Genomic DNA, 22,552 nt, shown 5'->3' on the forward strand with positions numbered 1-22,552 from the left:
GTACCGTCTGACATCGAACTAAGAGCTCATGGAAAGTTAATGGAAGATGTTTAGTCGTCAAGGATACCTGATGAACTCCAGGGCTTGCAGTGGTTGTGGTGGTAGTGACGTTTATTATCAAAAAGAAATGTGGTCTGCCTGCACAGAATAGCGGCGGCAAGTTACATTCCTAAGGGAGGGGAGTGAGGGAGGAAAAAAATAAACTAAGTAGTTAAGAAAGGAAAGGAGGAATGAGAGGAGTTGGGGGGGATGAAATTACAAAACTGGTGAGAGTCCGGTGACTTCTAGGAAGCGGATGAGTGCGTCCCGAATTTTTCCTTAGGGTATATCTTGATCCTTGAGAGTGCGTGAGGTCATTAGAAGAGCGTAGAGTCGTTTCTGTGCCCTGAAGACGTTGAAGTAGGGATTGCCTTTCGCTGTGATATCTTCCGCAACGAAGGAGAAGATGTCGGGTAATTCTGTACAGCTGCTGCAGTATGGTGTCTCTGTTCGTCCGATTTTATGCAGGAACGCTGGTGTGAAGGCGCCTCCCGTCCTCAGGCGATGTATAGGCGGGACAGTGTGTCTCGGAAGTCCTCTGGTCGGACAAGCAAGTGCGTATTCTGCTGGAGGGTTGCGTGGCAATCATTGGTTTTTACCCGTTGCTGCTACGATGTTGATGATGATGGGTCTGCGGAGGTGATGGTGGTAACGCTGTCGCTCACACCTGCTGGACATCACGTGCGCCTGACTCCGTCCGTAGTTCTGTGCAAAAACATGTCACGTCGGAATCGAAGGAGCCTGGATCCCCTATACAAATGCAAGTATATAATAAGAGACAGTTTGCTTAATGAGACCACACAGTATGGCCAGTCTCGTTGCAAAGAAAAAGCGCGGCCATACCATGACTCGTGAAGTAACGCCACGCGTCGCGTGAACTGTGGCGTCTGACGTCTGGGTTGTGACACCAGTAGCCTGTTGAATGAAGGGGAAGCACAGTTCAGACCTGCTGAGTATCATGTGCACCTCACCCCGTCCGTATATCACTTTACTAAAACGTTTGACTTGACTTCAGGATCAAATGAGCCCGTTCCCGCTACATATGCAAATAGACTTAGCTAGGGAGCTCGCACTGATGCCAAAGTTAATGGTGCCTCAACGATATAGATAATGGCGGCGAGATGACGAAGAAACACCACGTGGACATAACTGGCATTTTTTTAGGTTATAGCAGGATAACATTTGTTTAGAATAGTATAACCTGCTCATGTGGAAGCACAGAACCACATGCACCACAAAAACTACACGAAAACTTGTTCGTGCGTATTCATGACACGCCAGGTTTTTATGCTGACGATCAATGCGATGCTCGCACAACAGCAGCAACAAGTACCATGGCGGGCTACAAGTACAATAAGGCACGCAGAGAGCTTCAAACCTCAGACACCAACACCGGCAAAGAAAAAGAGGTTCTTCACGTGAGAGGTTCACGCGAGTTCTTCGTCGGCATCCCCACTGCATCATCTTTCTTCGTGCGCCCAGCCGCTCGAATCCAAAGCTCCCGCTTCTTTCGGTGATACTTTTCAGATGGGAAAGGGAAGAATCGTACATCGACATTTATGCCTTGAATGTTTCGGCACTCGACAACGCAACACATTACAGGCATTGCGAGAAAAAAGCTTCGGCAAGTCGCATCACAGCCTATACAGCGTACACAAGCAGCCATGACGTTTTCATATCAGCAAAGATGGTGGCCACCGCCAGAAGTGGCTGGGCATGCGCATACACGTACCCAGAAATGGTCCATTGTGCATTGTCACATGCTGGTTGGCTATATCTGTGAACACCGCACAGTTGGTTGATACCATTGGGTCGGTGCGGCCAAGGTGTGCTTAAGAAGCATGGTGAAGGCCGGCGATCTCGAGATGAAGCCTGCGCATGATGGATAGAAGGTGCCAAGGCAGCCGGTCGGGAAGGCTGAAATGTCCACTAAAGGTATAAGGTAGTGTAGTCCTCAATGCAATGTTCTGAGAGCACCATTGATGTGGCAGAGGCGTCATCGTATCCCATATATGTGTTCTCGTATAAGGTAAGGTAATTAGCACCGCCTTCCGGGACAATTGCAGGGGCACGCGATGAGTTGCCATTTGAAAACGTTAGACGTTCTATAAGGTTGCACGCAGCCGCGGATGCCCTTCCCATGCCCATATAGCCGCATGTGCTAGGTTACAGGGTATTTCACCTGACGTGATAAAAACTCGTATGGGAAAATGTACTTGTCTGAACTTTATGGGGTCAAAGATGATTTTGCCACGACTTCTGAGCACTCTTTTATGCTATTTAAATTGCGAGTCTTCGAATTTTCCCACGTCAACCTCACGTTTCTTTTGTTGAGAAACATAAAGTGCATGCGTGGATTTACCTCATTATATTGCAAAATACAGAGGTAATAGCCGGAAGAAAAAAAAAATTGCGAAAACCGTCCCTTCGCGACCCGCAAATTGGCGGCCGCGCTCAGATCTCCGATAGAAGCGATGCGACGAGGGCATGTAACCAGCCCTTTCACTTTCCCTTTGCCAGCCTTCTTCTGATAACGGCAACACGGTTGCAACGCAAAGTTATGTGAAAGAAGAGAGAGAAGGAAGCAGGAAAATGCCGTTTTCCTTTCGCCGCATCTTGCATTATCTTGACGCAAAACTGAGCTTGGCCGCCAATTTGCGCTCTTCGAAAGGGCAGGTTTCCGAAATTTCTTCAGGCTATTATCCTTGTAGTAGTGAATGTATTTTGTGCTCAAATGGGGTAAATCCTGCATGTGCTTTCTGTTTCTGTAAAAAAGAAAAAGAAAACAAGAAAGAAAGAAAAAAAAACGTGAGGTTGACTTGGCAAATTTCGGAGTTCGATTGGGAAAATTCAATTTTTTGCGAGTTAAATTTGATAAAAGTGTTCAGAAGTAATGGCAACCCCCCCTCCCCCCCGAGATAAATAGCCTTGATCTCATAATGTTCAGAGAAGTAGATTTTTAAATCGAATTTTATGACACGTTACGTGAAACTCCCTATAGACACGTAGCTATACGTAGGGTGTATGTATACTGTAATTGTTCTAGCATGTTAGTCAAGTGTTTTCGACGTATCGTATTATTGGACGTGGAGGTTCAGTTGTCATCTGAAAGGAGGTACCAGCTGCCCAAGATTTCCTTTTAACCAGTGCCGCTTTGGTTTTGGCGCCGGGGACTCCCAAAAACATGTTGTGGAAACGTTGCCCAAATTATTATAGGCAATTCGCTGCAAGATGAAAGTAAAAACCTAAATGACGTCGATGGTGCTAAGCACTAACACTTCCTTTGATACACCAGTTATCAAAAGTATTCACTCTGTCGTAATGCACTATCATTTCGTCTTTCGTACATGTCCTGCTTTTTCTTATTTGCATGTCGCCGTATGGAGACACGACTTCAAAAACTCGTCTTGTCCTTTCTTCTCAGACCAACATTGCAAAACTGAGTCGTTTTCAAAGATTTTCCAGGGAGAGTAGCAAATGGAGAGTATTCAGAATTGTTCCTTTGATTGGATGTCACAGCGGATTTCGCCATCATCTTCCCATTCCATCTCCTTGTAGGCGAACGCCGCCGCTCCGTGGGTTGCTCTCTTCGAAGCAATTAGTGCTAACGGCCCCATCTAGATGGCGGTAACGTTCCCGTTCGCGCCCTAATGTTTTCATCTATACTAGAGGTACCCTTTTTTGCATGTGTTCGCGTTAGAACGTGAAGTCGAAGGGTTGCTGTCATTTCATGCAAACTTTTGGTAAATTGTTAATTTTCTCCATGTGTCCTTGTCACCGTGCATATTATTACGGCATAATTTTATGCATGTAATAGAAGACATGACAAGATAACGAGTTTTGCGCGTTTATTATTATTTATTTACGCTTCTAGCGCCAGAACGTCATGGATGATGTGGGCAATCACGAATAATGTCAACGTTAATCGACATCACCTGCAAGACACTGCAGCAAAAGAATGAAAAATGACAAATAAGAATATGCATGTACGCGGCATTATTTAACAATCGTAACTCAATTTCTGCAATGAGCACACACGTGCTTTTACACAAAAACACTGTGCGACATGCACATGACCATACAGTTACAGAGATCCATTATCCCCCAAGTGACACAATTCCAAGTTCCAAACTGCAGATAAATTATGCTGCCTTACAGAGTGGCGGGAGTTTGCTGCTTGTAATGGAGCTTCAGGCCACCGTTCGGTGACGTATAATAAATTCACCATTAACATATAATTTGTACAGTCGACTGCTGGAAATAGTCGCACTTTTACCATAGTTTCTTGATCTGGGCACGCTTTTTGTGAAACTTATGGTATAATGCAGCAACAAGCGCAGACCTATGTATTGCCATCCGTGCTCCCTTTAAAGGAGGAAGAAGGAAAAAGAATATGCGGGGTTCCCTACGGGAGCGTACACTGTGTCTGAGAAGCCTTCACGAAGTTAGTATTGTTCAAAGTGGACGAGGTTGAAGTATATTTTTTATGTTCCTTGATAGCGCTGCGTTTGTCCTAGCATGATAACTTCGGCCAGAGGAGAACATGCGTTATCACACATATATTATTCTACATGCATACATTATTATAATCACCAGCTGCAACCGATTTGTGATCAACGATACACAACATTTTACGTAAAATTTTGGAATATTCTTTCGATTTCTGCTTGAAGTGTTTTCTTTTTTTTCATCTTTGGGCATTGTACCAAACGCGGCTATCGTTGGCGCTAGATGTTTGGCGGAACTGGCGAACACGGTTCTGCATTCACGAAGTGTCACGTGGCCCTATAAAGCCATGGACGGACCTACATGGTGGCTGGCTCAATCAAGCTGTCGCTTAAGAAATAACGAACGCTGATCACGCGTCGTTCTTGTAGAAAATCTACCGAGCAAAACTTGAACTTTGAGCATAGACATAGCGTGAGCATAGAGTAATGTACGTGGGTACGGAGTTAAACTGCCGGCCTTTCGCGATGGCGGTAAAACACAGAGTTGTCGTTGCCCGTTCCACAGTAGCCTCTACCAACAGTGTCCCTCGTTTCCCCAAGACAAATTGCGGGGCGAGGTCCGAGGCCTTTACCACAGTTCACCTCTGCTGACCACGGTCGCTAGATCTCCCCTACACGCCACTTAATCACAAGAGGCCTGCCCAGAGAACGAAAGGCAACGAGCGTCTCCTCACGGTTTTATGCTCAGGCTCCTGCTGTGCTGTGGCGCGCGTTGCTTGGGTAAATTTTCCCCCAGTAATTGTGCTTTATGTGTTTCGCATCATCAACTCACCGGAGCATGCAGTGCTCCTCGCGTCAGTCAGTGAACACATTTCGTTTTAAATCGAATAATAAAGTGGGTTATATTGACACGTGTAGCTTGTCGGAAAGACAACGTTGACACGCGCCTTACGGTACATCTTCTATGATGTCGTTGTTTTGGACACAACCCAGTAAAACGCTTTTGTGTTTATTGATAACGCATATCTTATTTGTAAATGCCTCACATTGTGCCACCCCAACAGATAAGTGAGAAAATAGCAGAACTGTTAAAAGTTGTCATGCGTAAGGGTGTTAACCGGAGTTAATACTTGAGCAGTTTTCATGGTAATTTCAGACGCTTAAAGGGATAGTTCGATCGCTCCCCAGGCATCAATTAGAAAATATCTCTTTTCACTGGTACGGTATTTTCTGATTTACCGAATGCCTCCTTCACCTTTCGCCGACACGAGCTCTTTCACTTATTATCGGCAATATCATTCATGTGAATCGACACTGGTTGAAATTCGCGCGCAAAACGAAATTCGCGACGTCAGGGTGAGGAAATCTGGGCGTGGCCTTGGTGCGTAACTTCTTTGTCTCGTACTTCAGGTTCTTTGCGGGACGCTGCACAGAACGTGTGAGGGGGAGGGTGGGAGAGGAGGACACAGACACGTCATGCAACCCCCCCCCCCCCCGTGCGGATTCGTTCCCGCCAGATATATGTATTTCAACACTGTCAGTGAGCAATGTTCTTGAAATGTGCTCGCGTCATTGTAATTTTTGTGTGCTAATATCAGAAAGTAAGTGTCGCAATATTTGTTAGTCGATTGGTTTCTGTACCTGTTTCAAGGTTTTTACTGGCCGCAAAAGCGAACCTTTACGGCCAGAGCCACATGGTCCGACATCCCATGCGCCGTTCATTTTACCTTGATAAATACTCTGCCTTCAACGTTGTAAGTTATAACGACGTTATAGTTACAAAAAGTATTTGTTCAAGCTCAGGTCCGTGTCGCGCACTGTTTTCGTTATGTGGAGAACGCATATAAAGATATCTATGATCTCATTGTTGAATTGCGTAAACAAATGTGGGCTAAATATGATCAAATGTGTTCCGTCTTTCCAGGGAAAGCTGAAATATTCTAACAGTCGCCATCGTGATATAGGGCACCTGACAATGTGTCGTGCCGAGGATGTATGCAGCCATCACTCGGAGCCGTGATACAGGTGGTAAGTGTAGGTGAACGTGCGTAGGTGCAGCAGAAAGAAAATGCAACGTGACTTCTAGCGCTTCTGATTTTTAATAAAAGAATTATGTGCATTCTGCTAACGTAATGCATTTCAATTCCCATAAAAATTACATAAACGATTGACATCCAACTGTAAGTACTACTTTTTTCTTTTCTTCGCACCATATCGTTGCCTTGAACTAATCGATGAACGTTTACAGGTCAGTTGTGTCAAAAAACGTGCAATAGGGACGGTGCTTATAGTTCTGCTTCGTCAAGTGGCTTTCATTGTGCATTCGTTATTCGTCCATTTGGGAAGCCCGGAAACACTTTTGAGAAGTGATGTACACTTATGGACATCCTCAATAGAGATTATGGGAACTTTTAGGCTGCTGTAAACAAAACCAGGGGTCTAGCCGAGGACGCTTGTTGAGAAGACTGATATTACCCACGCGGTGGAGTGGGAACGGAGGGACGAGGTTATCCCGGATGGTCCTTCCCCTTTTATGTGCTGCGGCAAAGCTCGCAGTGTTTAGTTTGCCTGTTGAGTTGTACAGCAATGTACAGCATTGACGTCAGGCCCAATCTCTTGATTGGTGGGAGAAGGGCAGCCTTTCTGGGGAGGCTAATAAACTTCGTGATACTTGTAGCGAATTGCTGGTAGTCTCGCGGCCACTGTGGATGGCGGTTGTATCTTGTTGGAAACAAATGGGCACAGCCATCGTTTTACGCAACTTCTTGGTAGAGTTGTTTCTTTTGCAACATGTTGGCGTATAGCGTCGGGCCCACTAACAGTTCCTTCGACGCTGCGTTTCACGAACCCCATGTCCCCAAGCTATGAACTTACCTGGTGCCATTTGAGGGGAACTCGAGTAAAACTTTAGCGCGACTAAGCGAAGATTAGAAGCCGTGGCGAATAGGAGCCAGGAGCTCCAAATACCTAAACTTTAACTCCTCTGTCGCGCCGCTTGTTTATTCGACTGCGCATGACTTCTTAATGAGATATTTTCTTGCTTTATTTGCATCTTGGTCTCACTGACAAAACAGGATGGATGTATAATACTTTCTTGGTCTAAAGCTCCGGCTGTTGGTGAGATACGCGTTCATCGATATTTTTGCTTGCGAGAACCAAGCTCACAATGAACCAATAATATCCAACGAGAAGTCGTCTGCATAATCGAAGGAATAATTGACACACCAGAGCGATTGCTGGCATTGGGTGAGGGTGTGCAATAGGACTTCCGCCCATGCACTACAGTACATGATGACGTCATCGCCAACAGGACGGAGTAGGTTTTGCTGTACATGTTGCAACTGCTGGCAGGAGCACGTGGTGCGCGTCTTCCTCGTTGTGTAACGCGGCTCACATGACACGGATGTTGGAAGCTGAGATTGCGAACACAATAGCGAGGTTTTGTGCATCGGATGAACCCTACGAAAACGATAAATCTGAGTTCAAGCTGAGCAATGTGATGTTTGTCAACCGCCTCATACACACAAACGGGATTAGCTTATCATGTTTTAGGAACAGTCATCGTGAACACCTTCCGGTTTTCTAAAACTCGCTAGTAGCCAATGTTCACGTTAATACTCCACGTCTGTACGTTGGATAGATATATACGGGGATTCTTTTTTTTATTATAGTGGTTTGGAAGCAAATACCGGAGCCGGTATCGTGAATATATTTTGATGTACTAAAATTCGTTATACTACCGATTTTGAGTGGGTCGGAAGTACCTTACGATAGTGGTTCCGAACACATGACAAGCCAATCATCTTATTCCTGTGAAGTAGATGGTATATGACACTTTTGCAATAGACCTCCCCGTGTTATGTAAACATTGCAGCGACTGAAGCGTCACAGAGGTGGGCGTCGGTCGCACGTAGAACTATTCTCGTGTGCTGGCGTATATAATCACGTGTGTTTGTTTTGCCCCCATAGGCAGATCACGTCACAGTGACGTAGTTCTCGGGGAACTCTATTGACTAGCGTTGCTGATCTTTCATTTGGTAGCTTCCTTTATCGTATTGTCTTCGTAGAATTCTTCTCACGCTCTAAACTCGCTAACAAACAGCACTTCAAGGTATCGCTCGAAGCTGCAGCTGTTATTAATCTATGCGACTGCGATCATTGCACAACGTTGCTCACATCATCGGTATCACAAAAAGCGATAACCGCATACCAATGAAACGTACAACACGAAATTGTCTAGCAGAAATAATGCGAAACGAACTTGTCCGTACGTCCTGCGACGTTCAATTATAAAGCTCCCACTCAACAGTACACCGCTTGTGCGTGCGTGCTTCGAGAGAAAGGGAAACTCTGCATCACTTCCCAAAAAAAGAGCTCGAACGAGTGTGAAGCTCTCTTGAAACATTCACGTCTGAATGCGCGTGAGCTGACTTTCCGCCCTACAAAAACGGAAAACTCCAGCGGCTTTATTTGGCTCGTCTTCAGCAGATAAAGGCTTGTGAGGCGCGAACACAGAGCCGTGCACGGAAGAAGCAAACCGGGACGAGCAGCACTTCCCCGCATTGTGTCTCTGGAGCTAATTTTTCATAGCTGCAACCAGATTGTAGCTCCTCTCTGGCACTCAGTGCATTCATCCGCTTGTTTATTTGACATCGCATACTGTTTCCCTTTCTATGCAGTCGCGGTGCCGGTTATCGTGTATTCGCGTCACGGCGAGCTCTGGTTATCCCCGTTCTCTGTTCAGCGAAGAGGACCAATTACATACAGGACGGTCTCTGTCGTTGTGTGTATATATACGAGTGGATGATTTGGGTCCTCCTTATTATTGGATGACGGTGGACGGAATTTTCGCTTCTTTCTGCCGTCAGCCGCCCGGAATTCACGCTCGCTCTTTTTGGAGTTGTCGAATTATGTTATATGGTATAAAATAACAGCCTGGGTGCGTCAATAACTGTGCCATCTATAGGTTATGGGAGTGAAGCGTGAATGGAACTATGCAGTTTGAATCTGACTTCTGATAGGGCGTGGGGAGGTTGATGTTGAATAGCTTTCTGATGGGTTTCCGCTGTGATTTTGCTACGTGTGCTGCGTACCCTTCTCAAGAAGACTGAAGAAAGTAGACGTGTGTTCTCCTTCCTTTCTTTTATATTATGATTATTATAATATTTCTTTTTTACGGACACGTTGCAGTCACAAGATTTCACTATATGCACACTATGTGGATGTATTAAAACAGTCTACAGCCCATGTGACGTCACTCTTTGCAGGTACTGTACAACACTTGCACTAGCAGCGCCGTCATTAAGATTGCGCTGTTTTTGTTAATGTAGTTTTCAAGGTATTTTGATCATTTGGTAAAAACGCTAAAAAGACGACGAGGCACAAAGGGATATACACACGGAAAGCGCACCTCCAAGAGCATTTTATTATAGTTTACAACCTACAGTCCCTCTTCATAGGCTGTCGAAGGAAAACCTCTTCCTTTGTCAGCAACCAATAACACACACAATCCCTCCCCGACCCCTGCTACCAGAAATGCCTAAGCAATCTCGTTATCTCCCGCCTTCCTTTAAATCTCCTCTTTATCTGAACATTGGTAAGATCTACCTTGCACCCACATGTTCGAATGTGGTTCACTAGAGATATTAACAGACCCATTTGCAGGGTCATTTTGCTATCGATAAGGAGAAGGAAAACCACTGAATCATCAGGTTGAGGATACCACGTGAGGCGCAGTGTGTGCCATGTTGAACTCACAAGGATACTGCACTTTTCACTCCGTAGGACTGTTAGGATGATTGGTAGGTTTCAAGGGGCACCACATAGCTTTACAGCGTACATTCTTTTCCCTGTTGGTGCAAAAAAGGTACACGATGTCTCCAAAACGATACAATATTCACTGCACGCTTTCGTGCTCGTGTCCCGCCCTGCGATGCCCTGCCGACAATAACCACACGCCATTCTGACGTCGCCCCCGATCAACTATAGTCAAACTAGTCGACGCTTACATACACTAAACGGCGTATCGGGCGCTGAGGTAAATTGGAAACATCTCTCCTCTTAAACAGCAAGATGACAAGTTTAAACCGTACCACGTGTCCGCAATGTTCCATTTCATGTCTGCACTATGTTTTCACCGCTGTACTACTCCGCTAGGTTGCCGCGATCGGTTAGCCCCGCGCGCCACTGCTCGCGTCAACGGGTCCCGTCATGATGCAATGAATAGCAATAGTAAATACTCAGAACTAAGGAATGGCATATTTGGATATTGTGAGCCACCTTCTTTTATGGAGTATGATACTTATACCCCTGTCACACGGGCATTTCGATCCTTCTCGAATCCGATCTGCATTGAACTTCCCGAGCACGCTCGAGTTTTGACGCTGCTACACGGCCACTTCCAATGCGCATTGAATGGTTGACCTGTGCAAATGAATAAACGGAACTCATTAATTTCGCGTTTCCTATATAACAGCGATATTAGTGGTAATTTATCGTATACCGATGTAAGCATCATTTGTAGCTTCGCGCGCATGTCCGTCTTAAGTTATGACAGTTCACCGGGGTCGAGGATGCAAATGGCGGCCGTCAAGCAGTCTTGAAATTCTCAATCCTGTTATGGGAACTGTCTTGAGTCAAGCAGGATCAAAGTTCGATCCTGCTTGGAAGCGGCCGTGTAGCACCATCCGATCTGCATTGGGTTCAAGCAGGTTCGGTCGAGCAGGATCGAAAATGCCCGTGTGACAGGGGTATTAGAGAACGTTCGGCGAGCTGTTTACTGCCCCTTTGAGGATGACGTTCCGTGAACAAGAGGTAGAAAGCTGCTCAAGGTTTCCGAGAGGTTATTACCTACATGTTGTAACAATTTTTAGCCAAGCGTGTGTCGAAATAGCGTTATTCTAAACGTGTTTCTTACTCGTATACTGTAAGTGATAAAACTTCTTCTGTGCCTAGTGGTTGCTTATATAAAAATAAACGCAGTTCCTTCGTCAGAAACCATTCATGGATGACAAGGTTACGAAACATAAAAGGAAGAAAAAAAAAGGTGTGTGTGTGGGGGGGGGGGGGGGGAGAGGGGCAACCAAACATGTCCTTCTTTTACTCAATCAATGGCCCTTGCTCTTATTGAGGGTTGGATGGGTACTTAACACCATATTTTGTTTCATTTAACGCAGAAATACCTTATCGTTCGTGTATCACGCTCACCTCCTGATGGAACGGTGTATTGCAGTAATGTACTCCAGCGTAATTTGTTATATATCCAGAAGTCAAACCAGCGCTGCAGTTTCGCTACTCAGTGAGAACCTCGTCTTACCAAACAAGACGCAGCAGTCGTTTTCCAGGGAGAAAGGATATCACAGGAAAGGATGCAAGGAAGCGGTGCCGGAATCCGGATTGGCTGCGCGGGTTCCTCCTCTGTACCCGGATATTGGAGCAGTCCTGGTCCTGTCAGTCTCAAGATAACTCGTCGTTCATTATCTGGAAGCCAGTTTCACGGCCTCCCCGTACGCTTCATTGTTTTGCGTGGAGCTACGGACGGCGTGCTACTTTTATCTCCCCAGCAGGCTTCCGCACCCGACTTCTCCCTATATGACTATCGCTTGCAGAGTGATGGGCAAGAGGCACGCCAACCAAAGGGAAGGCGCTGTCCGCCTTCAGTGAACGGGTTGAACGTGTTCAGTGCAAAAGAGATGTGAGCTGATGCAGGAAACATGCTGCTGTCGTCATGGGTGCAAGTTGGGGCACTTCAAATATTTATGCTTTCACAAAAGCGGCTCATTGGTGGGGGGGGGGGGGGGGGGCGTTTATACAAGGGAAAGAGGCGGAGAAAATATTTTGAAAACATTTGGTTCATTGTCTCTTTCGATAGCAGCAACTGAACAGAATTCCTGTCACACATACATTTCTTCAACTAATTCTACTACTATTCTTCTGTTAGTTTTGCTTCCTTATCTTAGCTTTAAGCGGTAAGTGTTTCGACTACGGTAGTATAATGGCGCTATGATATGCTGGGTGTCGCTTAGATAAGAAAGTAAAAAAAAAAAAAAGAAAGGAGAAAAAGAAGAAAAGGATGAAGGGGGGAGGGGGGGAATGAACATGGCCATTTCAAGCTTCTCTTACTGTGGTTCTTACAAGACTGGAATCATATGGCGATGCCATACCTGCGAAGTTCCAATTTGCTTCAGTAACACAGGGCACCTTGTAAAAAAGCGTTTACCGTTTGTATATGATATTGGACCATGTAACAGTAAAAGGTAAGTTCTGACAGTTAACGAAAATCATTCGACGCATTCAGGACTTCAAAATAGAAAAAAGAAGTCACGATTTCAAAAAATAAAGAAAATGGCGCTAGAGACAGTATAGAGCAGTAGTTTAGAAGTAGAATAAGACAGCACATGATTTGTGCAGTGCTATGAATGATAAAGGACGAATTGATGTCATATGTGTTGTCTTGCAAAATGCATTCGATGAGGTTGCACGTAAGAAACTTATCTAATAATTAATAATTGGGTGTCTACGTCGCGAGACAACTGAGATCGGAGAAACTTATCTGGAAATTAGAAACTTACGAGATCAGTAGCCAGCTCTTGTCGTGAATCTCAGCGTATTTGTGTAGCCGCTTTCAAAATTTTGATGTCAGCTCAATTTCTTAAGTGTTCTCCGAGTCTATTCTGGTGTGCCACAAGGGCCTGTTTGGGGCCCGCTATTGCTCTTACTTTAAAACGATATGACTGAGAGCATCCCGCAACCGGCAAAACTAAATATTTTCGCTGATGATTCCTTGTTGTACTGTCCAGTTAAAAATCGAAAAGCTCAGGTGATGATGACGATGATGATGTGATAAAGAAAAAAAAAAAAGGATGTGAGCCATGACGAAGTCGAACTGGCTACCCCAAGACTCTTACAAACAGATGAACGGATGGACTTCAACATGTAGTTCGAAAGTTTCAACCAAGTGAGTGTAAAATGTCGGAATCGCTGGGGGCACACACAGCACACATTCAGCAACTCATAGAACGTCCATAAGCCCGGTTGTGTACCTAGAAAATCTTCAAGTGCCATCAGCGCCTTGTCGGGCGAATGAGAACCTAACAGTTCAGTAAAGATAAGGAATTACGAAGCAACGAATTCAATGTGTTATATAGTCCAATGGTATACAACAAGTGAGATACGTAAATTAATTGCAGTAAGAGTTCAGTTTGTCACGCCACTTTGGACGAAAAGGATATCTTCCCCGTTTTGTTATCGCAATTCCGATTTTGATTTCAGTAAGAAGCTTGAAGTACTTAGGAGTAACCAAGTAATCAAGCATGAACTGGGGGATACATAGAGAAAATATATGCTTTTCAGCGATTCGAAAACTCGACGTGCTGAGGACGAATCTAAACAAAACTCATGTCAGGGTAAAAGCAGCTTACATATCAATAATTTGGTAGTATTATTCCCATAGTAGTAGTATTCCCATTGTAGTAGTAATTCCCAAAGTAACGTTTGGGATGCACTTAAGAAGGTCCGCATCGAAAAATTCAAAGCATACACTCTTAACTCGGTACCCTTTTTGTAACTTTTAGCAATATAGCATAAGCTTTATATAGACGTAGATTTCCGACGTCCGATACCTCTATTTAAAGGTTAAACACGACGTAACGTGACACCGGAGAAGCAATAAAGGTTACTTCAGTGTTCAACGGAAATCTAATCGTCGAAACTTATAAATGTACCCTTTATAGGAACGTTGTAACTTCTAAACGAATGCCGCGTTTGAATTTCCTTCGTTTGTTTTTCTTGTTTCTTTGCAAGGTAGCCTGTATAAAAGGTACTGCTCAAAAGTCACTGTGTTCTCGTTCAAGACGCACATTCAATCATTCAGTACGACAGTGTCGGATAAGTGTGCGTCACGTTATTGTGTCTCTCCGTCTGTACGAACTGCGGATCGTGTTCAGAATTGTGAAGAATGCACAAGGGTCAAGTGACAGAACTTTATCAGGGTATTTCTACGGCATGTTCACTACAAAGTTTACGTGGTTACGTTTTTGCTGGACAGTCTAGGAACACGAATCACAGCACAGTCTGTCTCTCTAACACGGTTCAACGGTTCAACACAGTGTGTACGTGTGTGTCTTACGTCCGTTATTTGCTTAGTCCTTTGTCATCATTGTGTTTTACTTCATCGTGTGCTTCTGATTTACCATAGCCGCGTCGCTGATGTGTCATTCTGACATATCAAAAAGGAATAGAAATGTTTTCGGCGTACTGGAGAGGAAGTTGCAACAACGTGAGGCGTCGTCCACCGCAGCTGAAGTGTTGGTATTGTGACGTCCTCGTGCTCTTGCCTCAGCTGTAGTTACACGTTTGCCAATTAAATAATACATATGCTCCAGTTGCAATTATTTCTTTCTTTCATTTGTTGTGCATATGAATCTGTACATGTATTAATCACTCCGTTTTCGCCACTGGATGCCCTTAGATGAATTACGTATATTATAGCTATATGTTCCGGATGACAGTATGCGTTCTGCACTGGTGAGAGCTCATTTTGAGCACCATTTGTTCTGTAGCGTCTGTGAAGAGGCGAGCGTCTTGGAGACAGCCATGCCTGGCGAAACTGTAACTTTTACGTCGTTGTGGCAGACCCTTTACTAGAAGGTACCAGGTTTAGAGTGTAGAGAACCGGGCTCTGAGACTCATATATTCCGCTTACGGCAGGCAAGTTTGAGTAACTCACCTAAGACATAACGTGAAATTTGAAACATCGGAAAAACGTAGAAAAATTGAGAGCCTAAAAACATTTTTAAGGATAATTAACAATCCATTGGGTATTGAGGCAAAACACTACATTATTCCAGAGGTACAGGGAACAGTACTGTGGTCACGTCATCATTACACTCTAAGACCATTCCAAGCCAGAATACCTGTTTTCAAATAGTCCTATTTTGTTCGGACATTACCAGATTCGAATAGGCTTTCAAGAAATATAGGAGACCACATAGCTAATAGCAGCTTCTGTTAGAGGGCTTCGAGTAACTTGGGCACAGCTGAGGGGGGGGGGGGGGGGAGCTTCGTTTTTCGCTTGTTTTGCATCTAATTTTTCCTTTGTTGTTTTCTTTTCCTTTATTGTGTGGGTGGGTATTTGGTGAAAGTATGAAATGTGCGTCATAACTTGTTTCGGAATGAGATATCATTGTGTAACGTATACTGTACTGTAGATGGGTCGAAATCCAGCGAACCGGTAGGGAAGTATGAAGGGAATTGCCTCAGGACCGAGAGCCGCCGATTCGAACAGAGACTGTCAGAGATTGTCTCTGTTCGAAATATCGGCGGCCCCCGTGATGAGGCAATTCCCTCCATACGGTACTGAGTAGCTAAGATGTGTGAAATTATCGTTCTCTCCTGTTATGGCTCGTCCAGGGCCAGCAGTATCTATAGAACAATAAAATAAAAATCTGATCATTGGATGCAAATCAGATTTATTTGATTTTCATCAACTTCTGTAAAAGTGCTCAGTTTCTTTTTCTTTCATAATCTTGAGGTAGGGTGACCTAACGATAACATAAATGTGTAGCACAACGAACGAACGTTCAGAACATGGACGGACAAGTACACTGCAAGGACAAGGGACAGAATAAGGACAAGATCGCTGTTCTTGCCGTCCGTGCTCCCCTGTGCGTTCGTTCATCGTCCTATTGTTTAACAGACAGACTGCATATACTGCACGTATGTGGGTGTAGCTTCGATTTCCTTTTGCCCATATATGCAATGCCTGGTGACAGCACGACTGCGCGAGCACGCCCACGTACAGACTTTTTCTCTATCCAATCCAATAACCAGTCCTTTGAGAGGCGCGTAAGTGTCGAAGTTTGAAGTTCGGCGTCTGAAGCCAGAAATTGACCTTAGTTTGTCGTGTCAGTATGTCTTGTCGGAAGAGAGATGCGGTACGGAATTTTTTCGATGAAAGAGCGCTGCCACGGCATACGCGCAGTATATGTAAGGCGTGCGACGAAGAAATGCATAGCATCGTTGCCAGAATGAAGAAGCATCACGCCGAGTGCTGCTCCTCCGCGGAACTTGACTCAACTGACTGCACTCGAAGATGAAGAATGTACCGTTTCGTTGTACCGTAGAGTATACCGTTTCACCAGGTATCCTGTATATGTATACTCCGCTAACCGCTATATTGTTGCAGGTTCCGCAAAAGAAGCGACTGCTCCGTCATTCTCAAGCTCCACATCATGTACTGTCTGCGACACGGTTGTCTGAAATCTCCCGTCCGTGGCGGAATGATCCCGGATCGGCGGTGTCGCGCGCGACGGAGTTACACCACTATCGGGAAGCCGCGCACGATTGTACGCAGCGCCTCGCCATCTATCGCAAGAGATAACCGTCCGATAAATAAATACTTCGGCATCATCTGCGAACGAAGCGTGCAGGAAAGTGTGTATGAGGGGGCCTCCCCTCACACGCGATATAGTGGTGCAGGTCCGTCGCGCGCGACATCGCCGATCGGATATCGCCCTGCCACGGGCTCGATATCTTAGACAACCGTGTCGCGGAGACTACCTCTAAATAGCCGCTCGTAATGCGGAATAACACAGCCAGGGACACTTTCGTGGTGAGGACAGTCAAGGACGCTAACGACGCCATGACTGAGAAGGTTGCTCGCATTATTTATGCAACGGATTCGTGGTGTCGTGTGGTCGATAACTGCCATTTCGTACACATGACTGAATCGCTAAGTCTGGGATACACTTCACCTTCAAGAGGTGACATCGGTGCAAACCTACTGGGCAAGCTATTCTGATGTCGAAGTGTGTGCAAGTAAAGGGGTAAGTATAGTAAACTTCAGCCATGTTGGCTGGAGCAACGTCCATAATGACCCAATTATATCAGCTTGTTCCGCCACGGAGTATGGAGAGGTCGACCTCCAGGGATCCCACCCATCTCAACACTCCCGGGGCTCCTTGGTGTTTGGCACCATCCCCCCACCCCCGTGAAATTACAGAGATTGCCCAATACAGCTGTGCTAGAAATGCACATACCCCTAAACATGGATGCGTAAACCTATTACCCCCCTCCCGCCGCTTGAAAGCTCGGTACTCCCCATGAGGTAGATTTCTGGGGAATTTATTGTTTATCTCACCACAGGACACTCTTGCAACTGTTGAATACCTTCATGAACTCACAGAAGTGGCAATCGCGAATATAGAAGGTGCAGGGGGTTCAGGGTGTTACGTTCGCAGTCTCGTGACAGACAGTACCACGAATGTTCGACAAAATGCGAAAGTTGCTGGAAGAATCCACTGAGGATGGTCCTCCTCTTCTCACACACATGGATGTATAGCGCTAACCCGACGCATCTTTTTGCTAAAACATTGACTCCTAAATAAGTAAAGGATAACATTGTGGCTGTTGTGAAATATTCTCGTAAACATCACTTCGCCGTAGCAACACTTAAGTTTGCGGATGCACCACAGCCTGTCTAGCCACAAGATGTGCACCGGAACTCTGTTGTCGACTGTTTTGAGCGCTACATAAACACCTGGACCACGTTTGTGAAAATTTGCGAAGAAAATCGTGACAAGATAGAAGAAACAGTGGCTGCTCATATTGTATAGACAGACAGATGAATATATGCGTATAGAAGAATGTTATGTTGCTAAAGCCAATATCGCTCAACCTTGATAAACGGGAGCAAACCACCTGCTGCATCGCAGATGCTGTAGAAATTTGGAAGAGACTTCAAGAAACGCTAGAAAGCTTGTTGGACAAAACGTATGAGCTATACAGGTGGTTCGTCGAAGGCTTGACTTAGCACTTGGTGGGCCACATTTTCTGACCAATATTTTGCATCTCAGATACCAAGGTAAGCCTCTGGACATACTGCAGAGCAAGATATTGCGATGCCATGTGCACACCGCTTCTGTCCTATAGGCTGCTCCCAAAGGTTACAAACTTTCAGCTTTCAAACTTTACAAACTTTCAGCTTTCAGCACAACCAGAGGATTTGCGTGCCGTATTGCAGCTCCAGACCGCCGTAGCATCCTCTGCATTCAGGAGCGTTTTCATCACCTTGACCAGTGTTGCGTAATCGACTATAATTGGGAAAACCGCAAAACTTGTGCTCCTCATGCAGTGAGCAACGTAAATCTTCGACAGCAAGTGTGCTTACGGACTGAACATTGCCCTGACTAGTCGTGCATGCATGGTGTATGCGCAGGGTTCTACATCATTTATACGAATCATGTTGAGACCGCCCTTGTAGTGATGTTCCTAATAAAATATCTGTGACCTTGTGCCACATTTATATAGGTACAGTTTCGCAGTTACGAAACCCTCTTTGTAGAAACGCTATTGTGCTATTAATTTAAGTCACGCTGAATATCGGTGATGTAAACACGATTAAAATCAGAGGGTACGTGTTTACCAAATTGCAACCTTCAAATTCCCTGACATTTTCAGGTTTTCACTGACTATTTCAAGCGAATTCCCTGACCAAAGCTTGGTGCCTGCAGCTACGTTTTGACACAGGTTACTCAAAAAACAGATCCTTTATTGGGTATTAGTGAGGCTGCCCTACTTTTCTGCCTCTGAGCTTGTCGTTTTGCCGAACTGCTACTCGTCGCGGCAACGTTGCTACGGCGTGGTCGCTCAGCCACTGATCGGCATTTGCGATTCGCTGTGCATCGCCACGGCCATTGTCTGCGATTTTCCCTAGACATCAGCTGTTCTTTGACAAATTCCCTGACAATCCCCTGACTTTTGCAGTAGTCGCATGAAAATTCTCTGACAATTCCAGGTATTCCAGGTTGGTAGACACCCCGAATCAGGGATTTAAATCGGAATCATATAAATCCTGCCACCCTGGCCCAGAATAGCAACTCTATGTAGCAATAGCAAAGACTTGCTGCTGAAATAGGCATGTTTGTTGCAGTGACCATACAGGGTGTTCAAAATTAAGCTTTCACTAGCACTTTATAAATAGGCGAACAAAAGAAAACTGGTGGTATTTTTTCTGTTCCTTGAGTAAGAAACAGGTGCTACATAATTAGCAGCACCTGTTTCTTACACAAGTAGCGTAAAGTTATCATCCGGTTTCCTGTCATCGCTGTCTTTGCGTAGCGCTCGTGAAAGCTTAATTTTGAACACCCTGTATAGTGGCATGCCAGGAAGGAGATATAGACAAGCATGAAATGATGGGAGACGCTGTCTTGAAGTTTATATGGGAAATCAACGGTACACAAAAGTGTTGCAAAGTGGACCGAAGAAAGTGCGAAGGACAGGTGACAAAACGAACTCATGCTGTGGCACTTTAAGCTCGTCCTTACGGAAAGCGTTCTAAAGCTGTCCTGTCTTACGTTCGTTCTTGCCGCGTATTTCTGTCACACTAAAACTAAGTCTTCGGTAGTTACAACTTGTCCCTAGTGTCGAGAGACGTCCTCAAGCAACGGTTTGTACAAACCTGTCAAGTTTTCGAAAGGCGCTGCTGTAAGTTGGCAGGCGTGACTCAAGCGACGTGGAAACGGTAAGCGATTGATGTTTTCGCTGTTCTTGTAAGATTGAGCGCGTTGTTTTCTTAATTCTGCGTGGCTGACGGAAGACTGAGTTTTCCGGGTGTGCGCCAACGCTCCTTGCCTTGAAGTCGTATTCTTTAAATCCCCTTTGACAGTTGGGTGAAAGACAACGGCGCCATTCTGGGGTTTCATCCCTGGGCAGCATGTGCCACACTGCGCTATAATTAGAAACCTAGTTTCGGCAGTTTGGAGCACCCGAAGGTATTTCCGGACAGACGCCTACTAAAAAAAATAATAATAATAGAGGAAGAGAGATAGAAACGTGTGATGCATTGCTTCATCAGTCCATCGTTTTTTGCTTCTTCAATAAGACGTTCTTTTTCTTTTTCGTTTTTTTTTTTCGTGTTAGCGGCTTGAAGCAACTGTGGCTATGAGCGGTGTACAGACATGAACAGATGGATGGAGGACAGCAGGAAGGAGTGGCAAACATGAGGTGGGGTTAATATGCGTCCTGGGCTGAGTTCAGGGGTAACTGTGCAAACATCCCTCTGACAGAAAACCTCAGACAAACGTCGTTGGTAGGCCTCGAACGCACCACCTCCCAGTCTACAGCACGGCCTTGGAGCTACCACCTCTAGGATGTAGAGATTCAGACACACAGCAGAAGAATATAACTATAATCAACTTACGCACAATGCAAGAAGCTACGCTGCAGATATTCCCTGTAGACATCCAGCAACTTTTACATAAAAAGCAAACAAAAGGTATATACTATATGATATCAAAATATGCTTACGCTGGTTGTCAGAAATGGTGAAATACTTTAGGAACCTAATCGATGTCAACGACAGCTCCAACGAGTCGGCTATACAGGCGTCGTCTTTACGCAACGGACAGCGTCTTCTCTTAACACGCGCGCGAAAATTCTGAATTTTCCGTCGTAGCAGCGAATCCTTCTGACTCGTGATTACATGATATTTCAGTTTTGATTATTTTTCTCCGTGGTGATTCCCAGTGTTCTTACCAGCCACAAACGTCCATCGCATGTATAAGGCCACGTGCCCACTCCCCTTCTGTACAAAATAAAGAAGGCATACATATCCAAACATCCCGGAGGGATCGTATACGCTGCACAGTAACTAGGCCTCATGGAGCTTGGAGAAAGCTTCCAGGAAGCCTTCCGCTGTAGTGCGCATACATAGTCTCTCCTTCCCCTTTTCTTCCCTGTCGCAATGTTGTGCTTCAGAGGCTCGATAGAGAAGAGGTGGGGTGGGATATCCGTCGAAGAAGAAGCAGAGAGAGAGAGAGAGAGAGAGAGAGATGCTCTTTCCTCCTCCCTCTGTCAGCTGGTCTCGGATGACAAGCGATGTCAGGCTCTGGGGACGACGCCATGATGGATGGGAGCTCGCGTCTCGCCGACCGACATTGATAACGCATTTGCATGCCATGTGAAGCGTAAGCGTCTGCATAAATTCCTCTCTATACATAACATGTAAGAAATGAAACTGCAAATATGGCCTCTTACAAGCATAAACTGATATGACTCTGGTGCCGTGCCGATAGAGAAATTTGGCAACGAAAAATTGTGGAGTCCGCACAAGCATGTCCACCACCTTCAGAGGAAACGTTCAGCACCGGTGAAAAGAACTACATTAAAAGAGCGAAATGTACTTGCACAGCAAATGTCAGACTCCCAGTGTTCGGGTGAATTTCTGCAGGTGTTCCCGCGTCTATGCTTTCGAAAAAGGCAGCCTATGTCATATGCCGAAATGTATCTGCCTGTGAGCGACGTAATAGATGACAGTAACGTGACACTGTCAAGCAGAGACGGATATCTAGACTGGAGGAGTCAGGATGTCCTGACCCCAACCTCAATTTCTGTCTACACATATAGTGTTTAATTTGCCTAGATCGTGTATCTACTATGCTGGGCGAGGCTGCCCCCCCCCCCCGCCCCCTCAGCAAAATTCTGGATCCGCCCCTGCAGTCAAGTGAACAGGGACAGTCAGGGTGACGTCTGCGTACGATCACCGCAGCGCCGGTATAGGGGGCAACGCAAGAGGCAGTTCGTTCTCCCGTCTTCCACCAGGCGGAGCAACGTCTGCAAGTTTTGAACGTGCAAAGAAGCGGAGGGGGGCGCATACCATAGAGCATAGCATCTTCTCGTGGCTACCCAAGCAGCACAATGTACTGAAAGTCGAGTGCAAAGGGGGTGGACGGTATGTGTCTTATCAACGTTCTTTAGTTTCACGGGTATGTTCAAGGCCTAACACCTACCCGTCCACCCCATTGCACTCGACTTTCAGTACATTGTGTTGCTTGGGTAGTTAAGTGACTGCCAAAAGAATCTTACCATGACGAAAACATTGCATGTTCGCACAGAACGCTATCTTCACGATTGTCAGCGGATGGAAATCGTCTACCAGAGCAGCTAACATCGCACAAACGTTTTTCATATAAACGTGATAACTGATAAGCAGCCCTCATGTTATGCGCAGCCCAATATGTGAAGTACGTGGACCAGTCTTAGGGCTCCTTTTTGTCATAGTTGCACTT

The 22,552-nt window shown here is 45.4% G+C and overlaps 1 long non-coding RNA gene across 1 annotated transcript in view; it reads left to right on the forward strand.

Moving 5' to 3' along the window:
• The window catches only part of LOC135386056 (uncharacterized), a 119,246-nt gene that overhangs the window by 86,492 nt on the left and 10,202 nt on the right, over window positions 1-22,552 (forward strand). The window contains exon 4 of the long non-coding RNA XR_010420575.1: window positions 6,412-6,515. This is a non-coding gene — a long non-coding RNA (uncharacterized LOC135386056). The remainder of the gene's footprint in view (window positions 1-6,411; window positions 6,516-22,552) is intronic.

This window comes from Ornithodoros turicata, chromosome 2, assembly GCF_037126465.1.
Source record: "Ornithodoros turicata isolate Travis chromosome 2, ASM3712646v1, whole genome shotgun sequence".
Taxonomy (NCBI): Eukaryota; Metazoa; Arthropoda; class Arachnida; order Ixodida; family Argasidae; genus Ornithodoros; species Ornithodoros turicata.